We start from the raw sequence: 18,926 nt of genomic DNA, 5'->3' as shown, positions 1-18,926 counted from the left end.
GCCACTGGCAAAGGAAGCGTTTGCTGTGATGCCAGAGGCTCAGCACCCAAATCCTGGCCATTGGCTTTCCAGCCATTGTGTGACCTCTCTGAGCCTCAAGTTTCTTGTCTATAAAATGGGTATAATTCCAGTGCAGATATTGGCTACTTGTGGGTATTTACTACTTCCTGTGAGCCCCAGAGAGACAGCTAAGAAAGCGGTCTTAACGAAAATGGTTACAATCTGCCACACACTCACTCCGTCCTCTTTAGCTCTGGTCCGGGAGTGGGTAGGGGACCTTCCTACTATGTGTCAGACACTTGTCTCTGTTAGCTCAGCGTGAGGCAACCTGTGAGTCAGGAACTCTTTGCCCCACTTTACAGATGGGTAAACTGAGGCTGAGAGGAGCTCTCATCCCTCGTTTCCGGATACGAGTACCTCTCCATGTAGGCTGCGTTCCTGTTCCTGGCTCCACTCTTGATTTAAGGATCCAACTCAGTTTTTCCCTCTGGAAAATGGGAGAACGAGGGGGTCTGGGCATCCCTATGAAGGATGTAGGGATGGGCAATCCCCATTTTCCATGGTTTCCTTCTCCCCCAATTTCCTGTGGTCCCCCTCCGTCCCCTGAGGCTGTGCACAGGAACGCAGGGGTTAACCCTGGCAGAGCTGTAATCACCGAGCAGAATGCAGAACGAATGCCTGCCAGCTGGGGACTGGGAGCTGAGAGGTGGGACGGGCTGCCTGGAGCCAGGAGCCCCCTTCCCCTGTCCGGGAGGAATGAGGGCCCTCGGGCCATAGTCACAGAACTCAGCTGCCCCCTCCACTCTCCCCTGAGGCTGGGTGGGCCGAGGCATGGGGCTTATGGGAAGGAGGCAGTTTCTGGGCAGAAGTCCCCTGTGGAGCTAAGATGAAGGGGGCAGGGCACAGCTAGAGAGAGGAACTTCCCCCTTGGGGACCCAGGAATGCCAGTGGCTGCCCACCAGGCTCCAGTGAGGTTTGGAGTGGGAGCCTTGCGCTGAGCGAGTTGTCTTGGCCACATCCACCAGCCCCCACCCCCGCCCTAGGGAGCATGTACCCTTCCCACCCCCAAGTCTGGCTGGGCTTTTGGTCAGTTTAGCATCTGCCCATTGATTACTCTGCCCAGTCCTCTACCTCATAAGTGTCCATCCACCCCCGGATGCAATTGCTAATCCATCATCTACCTTGCCACATGCCTATGTATTCATCTACCCACCCCTCTACCCATCCCTTTATCTACCTCCTTACCCATCCATCCATCTATTGACCTATGACCCACCCATTCAATCAGCTAACCACTTACCCACCCCTCGGTTGACCCACTGTTTATACCCCTGTCCATCCATCCATTCACTCCCACCCATCCATCCACCTACACACCGATGTACCCTTCCACCCCCATCCATTTTACCTACCTACATATCCACCCACCTGCTCTATCCATTCGGCATTCCTTGAGCTACTGCCACACCTGCCCACCTAACCCCCTTCTTGACCCCCCACGATTCACCCACTCATTCCCTTGTCCATCCCATAATGCTCATCCATGGACTCACACCTGGCCTCTGCTGACCCGTGCTCCATGCCCTCACTTTTCTCACACGCAGAAACCTGCTCGCCTTTCTCGGTGGCTCACCCTTGGGCAAAACCTCCTTGAAGGCTGCTTTGAAACGTCACCTCCTCCTGGAGGCCCTCCTTCAGAGTGAGCCTCTCATCAGCACCTGGTCCGTTCTCTCTATTGGCATCTGTTGCCCTGGGCAGTCGTCAACCAGATGGTGATGCCTGTGCTCCGGGCACGTCTGGGGAATGAATGGTGACGGCCAGCATAGGAAGGGGGTCCTTGTCCCCTAAACTGACTGCATCCACCATGAGGGCAGGTGCGTTCCTCCTGGGACCACTCCATGGACACTTCCATGGGCTGGATTCCTGGCAGAGGCTCAGCCATGCCGGGCATTGCAGGGGGAGGGGGCAGTGCAGGGTTTCTCCGTGAGGGTTGTGCTGTAGTCGAGTTCCCTAGCTAGGGGAGACAGTCAGTGGGCTAGGGGGCTGCCCCTCATGTTCGCACCTCTATGACCCAACATGCATTTGCAGTCAGACAACCCCAAGTTCAAACCCTGGCTTTGCCTCTCATTAGCAGAGTGACCCTGGACAAGCCACTTCCTTGCCTGGGCCTCGTTTGCATCATCTGTGATGAGCCATGAAGTTCACTGCCTGACCTGTGGTTAACGGTCAAGGAAGGGTAGCTATTATGATTACTATTGTTATCATTTTCCTTTCTCCAGGAGGTGAGTTCACTTAACACACATTAAGTAAGTGCTGTGGGCCAGGGCTGGGCTGGGTACCTTGTGAGGAGGCAGCAGTAAGAAATGCAGTCCCCGCTTTCAAGACAGATACCAGGATATTGGTGGTGATGAAGGGCCAACATAGTGGTAGAAGGGGCCAGGGAGGCAAGGGACACTGAGGAGGTCCAGAGAGGCTTCCTGGAGGAGGTGGCATTTGAGGTGGGCCTTGTGTCTCGAGGTGCGATTGCCCACAGGTAGAGCAGGCTTCAAGAAGATGATTTGGGCCAGCTGGCGTGGCTCAGTGGTTGAGTATCAACCTATGAACCAGGAGGTCATGGTTCGATTCCCGGTCAGGTCAGGGCACACACTGGGGTTGCGGGATCGATCTCCAGTGTGTGGGGTGTGCAGAAGGTAGCCGATCAATGATCCTCTCTCATCATTGATGTTTCTATTTCTCCCTTTCCCTTCCTCTCCGAAATCAATAAAAATATATATATTTTTTAAAAAAGATAATCTGGGAAGTGTCCTCTGTGGAGGAGGGGAGAGAGGCCTTGAACATGGTGCTCTGGGAGGTGGGGTGTGGGGGCGCCCTTTGTGACATGGGCTAGGCTGGGTCACCACCCTGCCCCCAGTGATGGCTGCCCTTAGCGGCCACAGACCCTGGGGTGCCTCTGGGTCCTTGGTAGGGGTTTCCTCATTAGCAGAGGCCAGGCAGCACCCTGACTTTGAGAACAGGACCATGCTCTGAGGGAACCAGGGATGGAGACCCCCCTGGAAGGAACCTTCCCCTTCTAGTGCCTGCCTCCGGCCCCGGAGCCCCTGCAATGCTTGATGGGCAGTTCCAGGGCCTCAGAGGGCTTCGGGGGACATGGAGGCCCAGAGCGGGTAACACTTGCCCGGTAGCACAGAGAGTCTGCAATGGAGCTGGGAGCCCTCAGCTGCTGCCACCCCCCAGGGTGGCCTTCGGTGCTGGTGGACATCTGTTGAGTGCCTACTGTGTGCCAGCTCCCAGCCTAACAGGACAAAACAGTCTCACAGGTGAGGCTCAGAGAGAGCATGGACTTGGCAGGGCTTCCGGGAAGGCCGCCTGAAGGAGGCTTCGCACACCAGAAGCTGTGAGAGCCAGGCCGGTGCAACCAGTGTGTGTGTCTGGCATAAGGGTGTGTGTGCCCCGGGGAGTCGGCCAGGATGGTGACTGAGACACTGGGAGTCTGGGCCCTGCCCGGGGCTGGCTGGGGGCCTGGAGGCCAGGTGATGGCAGATTAGTCCCTGGCTGTCCAGTCCGGCTGTTTCTCGAGGTGCTGCCTGGGTGTGAATGGGTTCCTAGGAGGCATGGGGTCAAGATGGGAGTTAATCCCAAGGGTATTTTGGAGGGTGTGGCCACAGGCCCACGGGGAGAGCCTGGCTCCCCGAGGCAGGCAGCTGTCAGGGCCTGATGCCCGAATCGCCTCTGGAATTCCAGGCTCTGGAAAAGGGCTGGCTGCCTGGAAGTTTTCTCAGCGAGCCTTCCAGGCGGCTTGGGCTCTGGTTCCCTCACTGCTCTGCAGGGAAAAGAGGGTAGGGGAGGGCCCCCCAACCCCGCCAGGCTCTTTCTCCTGGAGAACAGGACAAGAAGTTGGATGGGGGCTGAGGAAGGATGCTGGGTGACCCTCCAGGACAGTCAGATGGATGGATGGAGGGGAGTGGGCATCTGAGGCCTGAGGCTGCAGGGACGGGGAGGGATAGCAGAAGGGGCAGGGCCAGGACACCCTGTCACCGCAGGGGTGCTGGGGCCGGGTGCTCCGGAGCTGGGGCTGGCGTCCAGGAGCCTGGATGGAAGGGCGGTGGGGAGGGTCCTCCACATCTTTGTTCTCAACGTGAGGGGAGAGGGGTGGAGAGAGGAGGGGCGAGGGGGGACAGGAAAAGTGTGTGAGGAGCAGAAACAATGGCCTATTCTCTGCCGTCCAGCCTGGCTCCAGAGATAGGCCTGTGGGCTGGAGGCCAGCCCTGCCTTGCCCTGACCATCTCCAGTGTGGCCTCCTCCAGCAACCCAGCCCTCGGGGCTTCACGTGGTCGTCTCTGGGTGGGGTGGGGGCTCCTTCCTCTCCCCCATGACCATGGGCTCGCTCCTGGACACGCGGGGCCATCTGTTTGTTTTCTTCTCACAAAAGCCAGACCACTTTGGTTGAAGGTTTTCACAAACGTGATCTCCTTCGTGTGGTGAACACAGAAATAGCCTGCCTGCAGCTGCTGCCTGCTGCTCACAGAGCTGGGTCCGTTCCTGGTCACCTGGCTGAGTCCTGGTCCATTCCCGGAGCTCCTGCCTGAGTCCTGGGTCCATTCCCGGAGCTCCTGCCCGAGTCCTGGGTCCATTCCCGGTCACCTGGCTGAGTCCTGGGTCCATTCCCGGAGCTCCTGCCTGAGTCCTGGGTCCATTCCCGGTCACCTGGCTGAGTCCTGGGTCCATTCCCGGAGCTCCTGCCTGAGTCCTGGGTCCATTCCCGGAGCTCCTGCCCGAGTCCTGGGTCCATTCCCGGAGCTCCTGCCCGAGTCCTGGGTCCATTCCCGGTTACCTGGCTGAGTCCTGGGTCCATTCCCGGTTACCTGGCTGAGTCCTGGGTCCATTCCCGGTTACCTGGCTGAGTCCTGGGTCCATTCCCAGAGCTCTTGCCCGAGTCCTGGGTCCACCCCCACTACTTCTAGCCTGGGGTCTATTCCTGGTGCTCCTGGCTGAGTCCTGGGTGCACCCCACTAAACCTAGCTCCTAGTTCGTCCCCCTTTCCTGGACTGATGAGAAGAGAAAGGTTATAGAAGTGAGGGAGCTGATGCTTAAACAGCACCCAGCACTTCCTAAGTGCCCGAGGAGAGCTTGGGCTCAGGGCTCCTTCTGTACCTGCGCTGGTCCAACCCTCACCGCACCATTGTGCAGACGAGCAAACCGAGGCCCGAGAGGTGACGTTACTTCCTCAGCCTCTCACAGCCAGAGTGGTCCTCCTGGACTTCAGCCCAGGCCTGTGGTGCCCACAGTGGCCTGCTGCCTTGAGGGCAAAGGCTCAGAGATCACGAAGGGGCCGTGATCCCCGTCTCAGGCTGTGGGCAGGACCTCACGCGTTGCCACTCACATCCTCCTGGGGCCAGAATTGCTCAGAAGCATCCCTGACTGGTGGGTGTTGCCTCTACTTACACCTCTTTAGTTTATTTATTTATTTTCTTACACCTCTTTAAAAAAAAAATTTTTTTTTTTATTGATTTCAGAGAGGAGGGGAGAGGGAGAGAGAGAAAAAAACATCAATGATGAGAGAGAATCATCGATCAGCTGCCTCCTGCACGCCCCACACTGGGGATCGAGCCCGCAACCGGGGCATGTGCCCTTGACTGGAATTGAACCCAGGACCCTTCAGTCCGCAGGCCGACGCTCTATCCACTGAGCCAAACGGGCTAGGGCTTCTTACACCTCTTTAGTGATGGGGAGCTCACCCCAAGAGGACAGGCCTGCCAGCCAGGAATATCTCTCTGAAATGGAGCAGAAATCAACTCTTAAGCTCTGCTCACTGCTCCACCTTCCACCTGCTGGGGCTGCACACAGGTGCCCCCAGCTGCCCCCTCTTTCCAAACGTCTGTCCAGCCGTCAGAAGACCTGGTCCCCGCTGGTCCCTGCTGTGGATCTTAAGCAAGTGTCGAAGCCTCCCTGTACCGCATCTGTGAGACGGGAAAGATCGTGCCTGCGATCAAAGACCGCCTGGGAGGGAGCGCCACGACCCCAGCTGGGGGGTCCGACGTTCAGGCACCTCGTACTTTTCTAAGTTGTTTCGTGAACTGTCACATCACAGCAAGCACCTGCTCGGCCCCTGGCAACAGGGCACGGCTCTTGCCTTTGGGCTCAGGAATCTGAGTCCCCGCTCACAGAGGGGGACGCAATGGCTTGTACCATTTCATGTGTGGAGACTTGACTCCGACCACCCTCCGTGGATGAGTAGACCTCACAGGCCAGGAAACCCGCAGGGGGGCGGAGTGACCCATTCAGCATCTTTCCGCAGGGTGACTGACCAACCGCTCTACCAGGCTCCCTGTCAGACCTGCAGGGGTTAACCGGCTGCCTGGGGCCCAGACAAGCAGGAGGGGGGGAGTCTCATGGTGAGTGAGGGCTGGGGAGTGGGCAGCCCCCTCTGGGTCTGACTCCACCTCGGTGAGCCTGGTCGGTGGGCCTGGGCCTGCCGCTTGAGCCCCTGCCAGCCTGTTGTTGACTCAGCCGCCTCTCCTCTGCCAAGGCCCGCCTGGCCGGAGCTCCCATGGGGAGGGTCAGCGCATTCTTCTCTGGCTGGAGCTGGGGGTGGCTGGCACCTTCTGGTGCAGTGTGTGGGACAGATGCTGGGAAACTTTTTTGGGGGGATCAAGGTGGGGGACACCACAGGGTAGATGGATTAGCCTGGGAACTAGGCTACTTAAGCAGTGGCTTAGCTTTCCCATTAATGAGCTTGGTGATCTCAGTAAGACGCTACCACATCTTGTGTCCATCCACCTCCCTGCCTCAGTTTCCCTGACCATCAAATGGATACAATGGTAATCAGCCTGGCCCACCCTATCCCATAGCTTTTGGGAGGATCAAAGGAGAAAAACGAGTTGGGCAGGCGTGAACACCCTTTGTAGTTCAAGGACCCCCCCCCCCCCCCCCACACACACACACACACGGGCTGGCCAGCCGGCCTGGCCTTCTCTAGGTGGAGTAAGGGAAGGGGAGGGATGCAGGGGCAGCTCTCAGTGGTGACATCCCTCCCCCTCCCCAGGCGTGACACAGTGACAACACTAAGAGCATGATGGGGATGGGGGGAGAGATTCGCTGGGGAGCTCGCATGTATGCACAGCACGTGGACACAGACACTAGTGTGGCGAAGACTTGGGAGGGGCTGGTGCGGGGAAGAGGGGGTCAATGGGAGAAAAAAAAGAACAACAACAAAAAACCCCAAAGGGGACATTTGTAATACTTTCAACAATAAAGATAAAAAAAAAAAAAGAGTGCCACCTTCCAGGTGCACAAAGTCCTTGAGCGTTTACAAAATCCTTCCATACCTATCAGCTCAGGCCACCCCACCACCTCCTTCTGCCCAGCACACTTTCCCCAAATGAGTGAAAGTCTACCTCCTCCTCATCTCAAGCATCACCTTCTTAGAAGCCTATTGGACCACCTGCCTAAATGACCTTCTCCTTCCCCACCCTTTGCCCCACTGCACTCTCTTCTATGCCGACCGCCAGGATCTTGTTTATAGGCAGCACCATCTCCCCCAAGGGCTTTAAGCCCCAGGAGGGGCCATGACTGCCTTGTTCATTGCTGTGTCTGGAGATGGACCATCGCCTTCCATCGTATTATTGTCCCCTCTTATAGGGAGGAGCCTGAGGCTCAGAGAGGGCGAGTGACTTGTCCAAGGCCACAGAGCCAGGAAGGAATGGAGCCAGGTGGGGCTCTTCTCAGAACTGCCCCACACCTGCACTGCCTGTACCCTCTGCAGGGCCAATCTGTCATCGCCACAAGGCTGAGCCAGTGCCTCCTTCCTTACCCACGCGAGGTGCCATGCACCTACAGTATCTGTCTGATTCCCTTTACAGAAGAATGAGATCCTGGATTCAACATACAAAGTCTGGTTGCGACCCTAGCGGGCCTCTGGGTTAACACCTGGGGCCAGTGTGGGGGCATCCCAGAGCCTCCTTACCCTGCTCAGGCAGGCCGGCCGGCCCAGTAGCTCTCTCAGAATTGCATCGGCAGCTGCCGGGTGGCCGGATGCCCCACCCCCTTTGCCTCTGGGCCCGGAGCCCAGGCCCAAGGCGGATCTGTGGCTGGCACCGCTCCTTTAGTTTGGGGTGGGAACACCGCAGGGATTTTAAAAATAAAGGGCCTTGAGACAGTGGCCTGGCTCAGCCCGCTCTGGGGCAGGGTGGGGGCCAGACAGGGACAATGGGATGCTGAGGCTTGGAGGCTGTCTACCCGCAGGGAGCAGCCAGGCCAGGGGAGCCCCATTCTCCCCTGCCAGCTAACAGTGTGGCTCTCCCAAGAACACTCCCTCCCCACCTATATAAACACAGGTCTGGCATATTTACCGAGCACCTACTATGTGCTAGGTCTCAGGACCGCAGGGTGGGACCCTGGCCTCTAGCCTCTCTTTGCCCCAGCTGTGCTGCTCTCCCCATTGTGGGCCCCTCTCCTTACCCAGCCTCAGGGCAGATTCGTTATTAAGTGCCTACTATGCGCCAGACAAGCCTGGCTTCTATGCGCTTGCGCTTTTCTCCTCTGTACTCACACTCCCTCTGGCCTCTCCCATCTCGGGCTGTTCCTGTCTCCCTCTCTCTCCTCTGGCCCAGCTAACAGGAAGCAGCCGGAGAGGTCAAGGGCCGCTGGGCCTCCAGAGCCCAGCATCTGCACACACATGGGCCTGTCTGCAGGGTGGGGGGGACTTCCTGTTTATGAGAATCACAAGGACCCCCGGGGCGGTGCCTCGGACAGGCCTCCTGGCAGCCCTTGCAGTCTAGACCTCAGTCCCTCCCAGAGAGGCCCCCCCCTCCATATCCCCACAGGCCCCAAGCAGCCAGCTCAGCCCCAGGCTGCTGCCCTCTCCCTACATGGGGAGGGTGAGAAGGGAGGAGGACTGAGGAGTCTTCGGAATGTGGGAGTCGAATGTCCAGAATGTCCGCAGGAAGCATCCAGGCTCCAGAGCCCAGCCCCCCCTTGTCTGGGCGCCCTGCCCTGCTTTGGTGGGGGAGGGGCTGAGGCTTAGGGAGCGGGAAGGAGGAGGCCAGACCCCATCCTGCCCAGCTGGGCTCACAAACTTCTTCTCTGGCTGGAGCAGGCGCTGGCAGCCTGGTCTCTCATCGGTGGGGAGAGGCGGTCGGTCTGCAGATCTGCCCTTCTCCTCCACCTCCATGCCTCCAGTCCTCCATGCCTCACTCTGACCAAGATGTTAACTCAAACCTTAAAGAGTCCCTCCTGTTCAAAGCCCCAGACCCAAGCAGGGGCAGGGGCAGGTGGAGGGGTGGGGCTGGCCAAAGGTACAAGCAAACAGCCCTGTCCTCCTCCCCCTCCAGGCAGCGCTGGCCATTCCTGTGGTTGCCTAACAGGTATTGACCAAGGGCCTGAGGGTCAAGGCCAGCTGGAAGAGGCCAGGAAGAGAGAGACCTGTCTCTCTTCCCCTACCTCACCCAGAAGGAGGTGAGCAACACCTGTCTTCTGTCTCCCCTCCATATCCCACACTCCCAGAGTACCTGGAGACAGACCCTTAGGATGCCACATCATCAGTGCTTGAAGCAGTCATCCCCTACAAGGCAGTGCTGGTGAGGAATCAGCTAACACAGAGGAGGTAGTCAAGGAGGGCTTCCTGGAGGAGGGCACCCTCTCAACATGGAAGCCTAAAATCGGGAAAAGATGTATCTGCCGCAGGAAATAGCCTGGTTTAAAAGCACTGCATTTCCAGAGAAGGGGGCTGGAGAAAGGTGCAGGTGAGGGAGTGAGAGGAGATTTGTAGGAGTGCAGGGATGGGGTGGGGGATGAGATCATTTGTCCTCAAAGCCTGGGCTCTGGAGCACCCCCTTTTGTCCTGGGCCAGGAGACAGAGGGGAATAGGGTAGAGGAACCAGTGACTTCGTGTGGCTGTGTGGACACGGTGAGGGGAAGGGCCTGGAGACTGGGACTGGACCCTGGCCCCTAGCTCTGCGAAGCCTCCCAAAGTGCAGGCTTTCCAGCTCCTGAGAGGCCTGCTTCGGGATGGAGCATCCACGCACGTCCCCAGGGCACTGGGCTGCTTGCACAGGCCACACTGTGGCGGTGAAGAGTCCTGGCTCCGCTATGCGACCTGGGCAAGTTACTAACTTCCCGGCCGGCCTCTACCTGTAAAATGGGGCTACAGACAGGACCTGCCTCAGAGGGCTGCTGGGGGATGGAATGAACTTAGCAAAGCACCTGGCGCTCATGCGTGCTTATTCCAGTTAACAAGCATTGCTACTAAGAGGGAAAAAGGGAAAGTTGGTTTTCCTCCAAGGACATGCAGGCAGGTGGGTGGAAGGTGTGTTATGAGAAGAGTCTTCCAAAAAAAAAAAAAAAAAGAGGCTTGATCCTCAGCCCCGGGGATTCCCAGACTTGCCTGATCCAAGGGACCCTCTGGGCTCTTGTTAAAAATATCAGCTTCCCACCCCCACACTCTGTCCTGGCAGGTGTGGGTGGGACAGGCCTCAGGACTTACAAGGAAACCCCAGCCTTCTAGAGACAGGTGCGGGGAACATTCCTCTCTGATGACAATGAGGATTCACTCCAAATGCTTCCTCCTCGGGAACCCATTCCTTCAAAATACCCTTTAAAACGCTGCTCTTGCCCAGCCAGTGTTGCTCAGTGGGTGAGCATCGACCTATGAACCAGGAGGTCACGGTGTGATTCCAGGTCAGGACACATGCCCAGGATTCGGGCTCAGTCCCAGTGGGGGGTGTGCTGGAGGCAGCTTATCAATGATTCTTTCACATAATGGATGTTTCTATCTCTCTCTCCCTTTCCCTTTGAAATCAATAAAAATATATAAAATAAATAAGTAAAGGGCTGCTCTTTATTGAGCATTCACTGCCTACTCTAAGCCCTTTCTATGTTAACTCCTAGGATCCTTACAGCCTTATGTTGTGTAGGTACTTAGAGTTGCTCCCATCTTACTGATGGGGAAACTGAGGCCTATGGAAGTTAAGAAACTTGCCCAAGGTCGCAAGAACCCTGTGATTGACTCGTTGGAAATCAACCTGGCATTTGAACCTGGACTTGGACCCATGACCATTGGGTTGTAATTTCCCCACCTGCCACGAGCCCCACCAGGTGGCTTGGGGTAGGAGCTGGGAATCCATACTTACCACACCTTTGTCCTCTAAAGCTGTGGCCCTTGAATAAAAAAATGACTGGTCAAGCCCAGCCAGTGTGGCTCAGCGGCTGAGCATCGACCTATGAACCAGGAGGTCACAGTTCGATTCCCGGTCAGAGCACATGCCTGGGTTGCAGGTTCGATCCCAGTGTGGAGCGTTCAGGTGGCAGCTGATCAAAGATTCTCTTTCATTATTGATGTTTCTATCTCTCTCTTCCTCTCCCTTCCTCTCTAAAATCTCTAAAAAGATACACACTAATAAAAGGATAATATGCTAATTAGACTGGACATCCATCCGGACATCCTTCTGGACAAAGCCACAGTGGTGGGGGCCGAGGCAGAAGTGGTTAGAGGCGATCAGGCTGGCAGGGGAGGGCAGTCAGGGGCGACCAGGCGGGCAGGCAGAGGTGGTTAGGGGTGATCAGGCAGGCAGGGGAGCAGTTAGGGGCGATCAGGCAGGCAGTCAGGTGAGCAGTTACGAGCCAGTGGTCCCGGATTGTGAGAGGGATGTCCGAGGGGTCCCGGATTGGAGAGAGTGAAGAATTTTGTGCACTGGGCTTCTAGTATATATATATATATAAAAGGACTGGTCCTGCTGTAACACCCCCTACCCCCCCACCCTGGGGAGGCAGAAAGTGGGATTTGACTTCTTGTGTCCTACTTACTTCCTATGGGTGGCCTCAGGTACTTCCTACTCCCTGAGCTGGTTTCCCTGAATCTAAAATGGGGTGCAGCACCTCCCTGGGTGTCATCAATGAGTTGCCCAGACCAGGGTTTGTGAACTGTTCAGGCTGCGGGTCTTTGAGACCTGGGCAGGGAGAGGGGGACAATCTAGGAGTTGCTCAAACTCACCTGCACTGAGGTCAGGCCCTTTCCTGGTGTCAGGGAGACTCGGGAGGCCGGGAGGTCTCACAGGGATGGCAACACTGGGGGTGGCAGAAGCAGGGCAGGCGGACGAGGAGCTGGCTTCTCCCTTCCCGCCTGACACCCTAACACGCCCTGGCTGGGCCGCTAGTGATTCACCAGCTTTAAGCCCTGGTTTCATCTGTAATCAGGAAGTGGGCCACTAGAGAGCCTGGGGCATTTTCTGGGGAGCCCTGTGCCATCCCAGAAACCTGGGAGGAGGGGCTAGGAGGAGGAAGAGGGAAGAGAGGAGGCAAAAGTCCGGGCTTCAGAAAATTTGCATAATTTATTCTTTCCTTTGCGGGGATGAGAAATCCTGGGGACTGAGAGCCCTGGAAGCCATCCCCTCATTCACCCTAGTTTACTGAACCTCTTACTTTGTGCCCCTTTCCATGGGCCCAGGGAAGCAAAGTGAAGTTTTCCAGGAGCTTCCTGGTGGGGAGACCACCATGTAATCGTGTTTACAAAATTCAGAATCCACGGGGAAAGTGATCAATGTGGGGTTGGGCAGTGGCGGCCTGGATAAGGGGCCGTTTCACAGTTCTGAGGCCCCACCAGGAGGAAGGGGTTCCGATACTTCCGCCACTTCTGGACGGTTCTGTCCCATCTGGCCCTGAGTTTTCCACCTGTGAATCGGATACAGTAACGGTGCCTTTCTCCTGGGGTTCCTAAGAGAATTTAAAGGGTTATCATGTAGAACAGCCCCTGCTGGGTGGTCAGCCTGTGATGCAAAGGCCCAGAGTTGCAGCACATCGGTGGGGTGGGGGGTGGGGGTGGGGGAGGGGCATCTGAGGTACTGTCATTCCTTTGGGACATCCTCAGGGCAGCCAGGAGCTTTGCAAGGCTTGCGAGCAGAGAAGTGATGCGGGAGGTCAGAGCACCAAGGATACAGAGTGGTGATGGACATGGACGGGAGGGGCAAGACTGGGGCAAGGAGACAAGTGAGGAAGTGGCACAAGGGTCCTGGTGAGAGATGGGGAGGCCTGAACGGAGGCGCCAGGAGACAAGGACTAGTGGGAGGATACACAGCTGAACCGACAGTGACGGTACAGTGATTGAGGAGACAGTGCTGAGGTGGAATCCCAGGGTGCTGGCACCCACTGATTCAAGACATGCTAATAGACTTAGAAGAGGATGTTCAAGGAGGGCCTTGAAGGGTGTACTGGTATAGGCGTTTTCCAGGGAACCCATGAAGTGACAGCAGCCCAGACAAAGGGCCACCAGAAGCAAAAGTTTAGAGGCGTGAAAGTCTGTGTGTGGAAAGCAGCAGTGCGGTGGAGCCTGGAGTTGGGAGGAAATAGTGGGGTCAGGAGTGGGGGGCCTGTTGGGGTGGGTGGGGGCAGCGAGCTAAACAGCAGGAAGAGGATGTGAACATCTGTATTAGCTTCCCGTGGCTGCTGAAACAAATCGCCACAAACTGCCACAAACTGTGTGGTTTAAAACCACAGAAATGTATACTCAGGGCTCTGGAGGCCAGAGTGTGACATGAAGCTGTGTCGCAGGGCCACGCTCCCTCGGGAGCCACCCTCACCTCCTCCGGCTTCTGGCGGCTCCAAGTGCTCCTTTTCTGTGGCTATATCACTCCGATCTCTGCCTCTGTTTCCACCTGGCCTTACCAGTGTCAGCGATAAAGACACTTGTCATTGGATTTAGGGCCCGCCAGGGATAATCCAGGAATGGCTTATCTTGAGAGCCTTGCCTTAGTTACACTTTCCCCAAATAAGGCCACATTTCCAGGTTCCAGGTCCACCTCCCTTCTGGGCCACCATTCAACACAGCACAAGATCTGAAATTCTCATCCCAAACTCTAATCCCAGATGGAGAGCATTTGCCCTTTCCCCTCCTTCTGGGCCTCCCAGCCCCTCCGTTACTGCCTCCCTGAGCAGGACCCCCAGTTCGCCCTGCTCCAGTCCCATGTATGTCCTTGTGTGCAGAAGTAGCTCCCTGACCCCGCCTCCTCCCCAGCTTCCCTCCGGTAACCAGAGCCCCCAGAGACCGGACCTCGCCGGACGCGCGGGGAACGAGCGCCACCGTGTGTCTGTCTTGGAGCAGTGCGGTCGGAGGTTCCAGCCGGGTCGCAGCCCCGCTGACGGCAGGTGCGGGCCACTTACAGAGCTCTCGCTGTCCGCTGTCCGACCGCCACTCCACGGCCTCAGCATGAAGTGGGGTTATTACCCTCATTTTTTCAAAGGAGGAGGCCCCGCTCAGAGAGTCTGTGACATGCAAGTCACACAACCTTCCACTCCCATTTGACTCCAAAGCCTCACTTCGCTGCCCCACAGCAGAAAGCAAACACGTGCGGGGCCTGTAGACGCCTGCGTGCAGCACGGCTTCTCGGGCTTCGGTTTGCCCATCTGTGAAGGGGGCGGGGTGCACGTGAGACCCCCGCCCCCAGGCTCCTTACAGTTCTCAGAACCCCCAAGAGAAACTCGAAGAACCTAGAATCCAGCCTTTTGCTGAGGTGCCCTGTGGACCTTCTTGCTTCTGAGTACTTTCCAACGTTGGCCTTCCCCCCCATCCCGAATTTTTTGGGTTTTCTTTTCTCTAAACTGTTTCATATGTGTGAGCTATTTGAAAATTAAAAAAAAAAAAATACTGCCGAAACCGGTTTGGCTCAGTGGATAGAGCGTCGGCCTGCGGACTGAAGGGTCCCGGGTTCGATTCCGGTCAAGGGCATGTACCTTGGTTGCGGGCACATCCTCAGTGGGAGGTGTGCGGGAGGCAGCTGATCGATGTTTCTCTCTCATCGATGATTCTAGCTCTCTATCCCTCTCCCTTCCTCTCTGTGAAACATCAATAAAATATATTAAAAAAAAAAAATACTGCCCGGCTGGCGTGGCTCAGTGACTGAGCATGGATAGACCTATGAACCAGGAGGTCAGGGTTCAATCCCCGGTCAGGGCACATTGCGGGGGTGGCAGGCTCCATCCCCAGTAGGGGGCGTGCAGGAGGCAGCCAGTCAATGACCCGCTCTCATCATTGATGTTTCTATCTCTCCCCCTTCCTTCCTCTCTGAAATCAATAAAAAGATATTAAAAATAAAAAATATACTCCCTGGGTAATAACTTTACTCAGACCCCCAGTTCCCCTCCGAAAGGCAATAAGCTGATGGCAGTTTCGTCCACATTCTTCTAGGGATGATGTGCGCATGAGCATATACATGGGTATACACACCCACACAGGAATAATTACTGCCCCCCCATTTTAAAAAATATTTTATTGATTTTTTAATTAAGGTATTATATGTGTACATATCTTACCATTGCTCCCCCCACCCCACTCCCATACATGCCCTCACCCCCCAATGTTTTGCATCCGTTGGTTACTCTTATATGCAAGCATATAAGTCCTTCAGTTGATCTCTTATTTCCCCCACCTCTCCCTAACCTTCCCGCTGTAATTTGACAGTCTGTTTGATGCTTTACTGCCTCTGTATCTATCTTTTTGTTCATCAGTTTATAATGTTTTTCATTATCCCCAAATGAGTGAGATAATGTGGTATTTTTCTTTCATTGACTGGCTTATTTCACTTAGCATAATGTTCTCTAGTTCCATCCAGGTGCCTACAAATGGTAGTAATTCCTTCTTTTTTATGGCAGCATAGTATTCCATTGTGTAGATGTACCATAGTTTTCTAATCCAGTCATCTGCTGACGGGCACCTAGGCTGTTTTCAAATCTTAGCTATTGTAAATTGTGCTGCTATGAACATAGGGGTGCATATATCCTTTCTGATTGGTGTTTCTAGTTTCTTAGGATATATTCCTAGGAGTGGGATTACTGGGTCAAAGGGGAGTTCCATTTTCAGTTTTTTGAGGAAACTCCATACTGTTCTCCACAGTGGCTGCACCAGTCTGCATTCTCACCAGCAGTGCACGAGGGTTCCTTTTTCTCTGCATCCTCGCCAACACTTGTTGTTTGTTGATTTGTTGATGATAGCCATTCTGGCAGGTGTGAGATGGTATCGCATTGTCGTTTTGATTTGCATCTCTCGGATAATTAGTGACTTTGAGCATGTTTTCATGTGTCTCTTGGCCTTCCTTCTGTCTTCTTTCGAAAAGATTCTATTTAGGTCTGTTGCCCATTTTTTTATTGGATCATTTATCTTCCTTTTATTAAGTTGTATAAGCTGCCTATAGATGTTGGAGATTAAACCTTTATCAGTGATATCATTTGCAAGTAAGTTCTCCCATACAGTGGGGTTTCTTGTTGTTTTGTTGATGGTTTCTTTTGATGTGCAAAAGCTTTTTATTTTGATGTAGTCCCATTTGTTTATTTTCTCTTTGGCTTCCATTGTCCTAGGGGCAGTATCAGTGAAAAAGTTCTTTTGGCATATGTCTGAGATTTTGCTGCCTGTGGATTCCTCTAGTATTTTTATGGTTTCCCATCTTATATTTAAGTCCTGTATCCATTTTGAGTTTATTTTTGTGTATGGTATAAGTTGGTGATCTAGTTTCATTTTTTTGCATGTATCTGTCCAATTTTCCCAACACCATTTATTGAAGAGACTGTCTTGACTCCATTGTATGCTCATGCCTCCTTTGTCAAATATTAATTGCGCATATTGGTTTGGGTCGATATCTGGATTCTCTATTCTATTCCGTTGAGCTATATGTCTGTTCTTGTGCCAGTACCAGGCTGTTTTGAGGACAGTGGCTTTGTAATACAGCTTGAAATCTGGTATTGAGATCCCTCCTACTTTATTCTTCTTTTTCAGGATTGCTGTGGCTATTCAGGGTCTTTTTTTTATTCCAGATGAATTTTTGGAGAGTTCTTTCTAGGTCTGTGAAATATGCCGTTGGTTATTTTATTGATTTTTTACAGAGAGGAAGGGAGAGGCATAGAGAGTTAGAAACATCGATGAGAGAGAAACATCAATCAGCCGCCTCATGGCACACCCACACTGGGGATATACCGGCAATCAAGGTACATGCCCTTGACCTGAATCGAACCTGGGGCCTTTCAGTCCGCAGACCGACGCTCTTAACAGCCGTGGGCAAACTACGGCCCGCGGGCCGGATACAGCCAGTTCGGCTGTTCTATCCGCCCGCGGAGCCGAAAGAGCGGAGGGTTCTCTTGCTCTCCGCTCTGCTCCTTTACTTTGAATTTATATTAGTTCACACAAACACTCCATCCATGCTTTTGTTCCGGCCCTCCAGTCCAGTTTAAGAACCCATTGTGGCCCTCGAGTCAAAAAGTTTGCCCACCCCTGCCTGAGCCAAACCGGTCAGATCCCCCCCCCCCTCATTTTTTAAGAACAAAAGGTGTCGGGCGAGCCTGAAGCACGAGGAGAAGTCTGTGGTGGGGAGGCCCCGGGCGGGCGCCGCCGACTGGGGAGGGGAGGCGGCGGGATGGTGGAGCTGACGGCGGAGCTGATGGAGCTGATGGAGCAGGCGGCGCACTGCTGGACCTGCGGGGATAGAAAACTCCTGTCATCGAAGATCTGGGTGCGACCTTAGACCAGTTTGATGCGACTGATTGTTCTGACAATGAAATCCGGAAACTGGACGGCTTCCCTCTGCTGAGACTGGAGACACTCCTGGTGAACAACAACAGAAGATGCCGCCTCGGCGAGGCGCTGGCCCAGGCCCTGCCCTGCCTCGCGGAGCTCGTCCTCACCAACCCCAGCCTCGTGGAGCTGGGCGACCTGCACCCCCTGGCGCCTCTCCAGTCGCTGACACCCCCCCCCCCCCCGAGTATTCCCAGGGACCCCGTGACCAACAGGAAGCACTGCCGCCTGTGTGTCATGTACAAGGTCCCCAAGTCCGCGCGCTGGACTTCCAGAAGGTGGAGCTGAAAGAGCGCCAGGAAGCAGAGAAGATGTTCAAGGGCAAGCGGGACGCACAGCTTGCAAAGGACATGCCAGGAGAAGCAAAACTTCCAGCCCAGGTGCTGGTTTGCCCACGGACAAGCAGAAAGGCGGGGACGTGTGGTCGTTGGGGAGGCGGAGCGGCTGCAGGGCCTGCTGCAGTCCCGCCAGGTCCCCGGCAGGGGGCGCCGCAGCCCCAGCAAGACGGGGAGGAGGAGACGAGGAAGACGCCGTCACCCACGGGTCCTGAGCGTCCCCAGGGCGTGGGGCCCGGCCTCCCGGGACAAGGTGGAATGATAGTGTCAAGCTTCGCCGAAGGGCTCCAAACTGCTGCCGTGGTTTCTAATACACATTCTGAGATCTCAATGCCGGATTCTCCCAGAGAGTAAACGTAAAGACCGCCCAGTGCCTGCTGCCTGGGCTGTGAGCGCAGTGGGTGTGCGCACGCCTTTAAGCTGGGAACGCAGGAGGCATCGTTTCTGACTAGGCCTCCGTCCTCTGTAAAATGTTTGGATGTTTAATCCTTAGTAAAACTGGGTTTTAAGTGGCAAAAATACAAAAACAAAAACAAAAGGTGGCGTGCAATATACATTCTGCACTTGCTTTTGTCCCTTAATGACGTTTTTGCATTGACTCGATGTGATTACATGTAATTTACTTTGGGGGTTACAATATTCTATGGAAACAAAACATATTTACACACAAAATACATAAGAGTATACAAAGCAAACTCAACATGGACCTAGCACGCAGGTAAAGACACAGAACACAACCCTTGGGCCCCTCTGACTCCCTGCAAAGGGAGCCACTGTCGGCCCTCTCTGACTTGATCTGGCTTTGCTGTCCTGTGGAATCAGGCCCTCTTCATCTTTCATTCAGCGTCCCGTCCGTGGGATCCATCCGTGTGGTTGCCTGTAGTTGTACAGTGTTTATTCGCATTGCTGTGTGGCACTCCGGTATGTGACTGAACCAGATTTTACTTTATCCGTTCCACTCTTAATGGTTAGCTGGGAAGGTTCCAGGTCTTATTACAAATAGTGTCGCTGCAAACATCCTAGCGTGATACGTGTCTTCTGCTGAG

General features: G+C 55.0%; 1 pseudogene across 1 annotated transcript; it reads left to right on the top strand.

Annotated features, from left to right (window-relative positions):
• The first annotated feature begins 1,864 nt into the window (after window positions 1-1,864).
• Window positions 1,865-18,142, top strand: LOC308244331 (U2 small nuclear ribonucleoprotein A'-like; annotated as a pseudogene). Its single transcript has 2 exons — window positions 1,865-1,874; window positions 17,430-18,142. The product of its transcript is annotated as a U2 small nuclear ribonucleoprotein A'-like (transcript).
• Window positions 18,143-18,926: the final 784 nt, after the last annotated feature.

Source organism: Plecotus auritus, assembly GCF_963455305.1.
Source record: "Plecotus auritus genome assembly, chromosome: 3".
Lineage (NCBI taxonomy): Eukaryota > Metazoa > Chordata > Mammalia > Chiroptera > Vespertilionidae > Plecotus > Plecotus auritus.
Note: the sequence above shows the minus strand (reverse complement) of the source record. Positions and strands in the feature narration are given on the sequence as shown.